Source organism: Octopus bimaculoides, chromosome 23 (assembly GCF_001194135.2).
Source record: "Octopus bimaculoides isolate UCB-OBI-ISO-001 chromosome 23, ASM119413v2, whole genome shotgun sequence".
NCBI lineage: Eukaryota > Metazoa > Mollusca > Cephalopoda > Octopoda > Octopodidae > Octopus > Octopus bimaculoides.
In genome coordinates this window covers 30,882,751-30,884,472 of record NC_069003.1, presented here as the reverse complement: position 1 = coordinate 30,884,472, position 1,722 = coordinate 30,882,751, and the positions used below count along the sequence as shown (strand labels likewise).

At 39.0% G+C, this 1,722-nt stretch overlaps 1 protein-coding gene and 1 long non-coding RNA gene across 5 annotated transcripts in view; one reads left to right on the top strand and one right to left on the bottom strand.

The window, feature by feature from the left end:
• LOC106870412 (otoferlin) overlaps positions 1-1,722 on the top strand; it is a 360,495-nt gene that overhangs the window by 124,630 nt on the left and 234,143 nt on the right. The window lies entirely within an intron of this gene.
• LOC128250629 (uncharacterized) overlaps positions 1-1,722 on the bottom strand; it is a 15,443-nt gene that overhangs the window by 11,068 nt on the left and 2,653 nt on the right. The gene's annotated exons all lie outside the window — the stretch shown is intronic.

The window sequence follows — 1,722 nt, the reverse complement described above, 5'->3', positions numbered from 1 at the left end:
ATTATTATTATTATTATTATTATTATTATTACTACTACTATTATTATTTTTAAGTTTCGTACTTTTTCCATCTGTCTCTTTTGCCAAAGTGCTAAGTTACTGGAGCATAAAGAAACCAGCACCAAATTGTCAAGCAGTGTGTGTCTGGTGACACACACACACACACACACACACACACACACACACACACACACACAAAACATACATACATGCATGTATACATACATGCATGTATACATACAATCATACATTCATAGCAACATATATACATACATATGTACACATATATGTACATACAAACACACACACATGCAACAGGTTCTGACACAGTTTCCATTTTCTAATTTCCTTCCCAAGGCGTTGGCCAGGTTAGGGTTATAGTAGAAGACATTTGTCACACAGTAAGACTGAACCCAAAACCATTCGGCTGCAAAGCAAAATTCTTTCTCTCACCTCCTGCTTTCATACCCCATTCCACAATGCCATTCTAAAAATAAACACTCATGTCAGTCTACACCTTGAAGCTACAAGATAATGCATGATTAATTCAAAACAATGGTAATAAATAATCAATAGAACTTAACAGAGCAATCTGAATTCTAAAGGATAAAAATCTAATATGAAATTTGTGGTGTGCCCCCTGGTGGGGTGATAATCTTTTCTAGATTAAGTTAAGTTGAGGCAGATTTGAAAATTTGAAATTCACATCAAAGGGTAAAGGCTTCTAAAATACACAGATTTAATTTTTGTTTTCTACACATTATAAAGTTCTTAAAGTGTTTTTGTTGTTGGTAGCCATGTACAGCACTATTTCATCCTTCTTTGGAACTGTCAGCATGGTATAACTTGAGATAAATCAATTCTAAGCTAATTTCAACCATTTTATGAAGTTAGACATTTCTTGGAAAGAGGGAAATGGTTTATAATTTGAAAGGCATTCTTTTCATCTTCCATCCTTAATTCTTACCCCCATCTCAAACAGGGAAGGAGAAAGAAACCAGCATTGTTCTGTATCTCTTCTCATTTTGTTTCTGTCTCTTTCTTTCCTTCTCTCTCTCTCTCTCTCTCTTGTCTCTCTCTATTTCTCTTTCTCTGTCTGTCTTTCTACCCCCCACCACCACCACTTTTCTGTACATTTGTTTAAATAAATGTTCTGCATATATAATAAACCCATGTCTCCAGAGGAATAAAAATCTGTTCTGTTCACTACCCCCTTCCTCTCCTTGTTCCCTGCCTCACCCTTCTTTCCCTCTTTGTCTAATCCCACCCCTCCCTCCCTCTCTCACACTCCTTCTCTTTCTCTTCCTTCCCCTTATCTCTCTCCTTACCCCTCTTCCTCCTTCTTTCTCATGCTCCCTCCTCTCTGCATTCTCTCTGTGTCTGCCTGTCCCTCTGTCTCTGTCTGGCTGTTTGTCACTCTCTCTCCCCCTCTCTCTCCCCCTCTCTCTCTCCCCCTCTCTCTCTTCCTTCTCTCTCCCCCCTCTCTCTCTCTTTCTCTCATTCATTCATTCATTCATCTTGTACCTATGCCTCAGTGTTAGTGGTGATATGTAGTGAGCAGTAGGTGGTAATAGACAGAGAGAGACACAAACAGTCAACGAAACAGAAAGAGAGAGAGAGAGAGAGAAACAAAAGAGAGAAAGAAAGAGAGAGACAGTGAGGCAGTGATACCCACAGACAGAGACATAAAACAGTGTAAAAGAGAGAGAGAGGTGGGGAGAA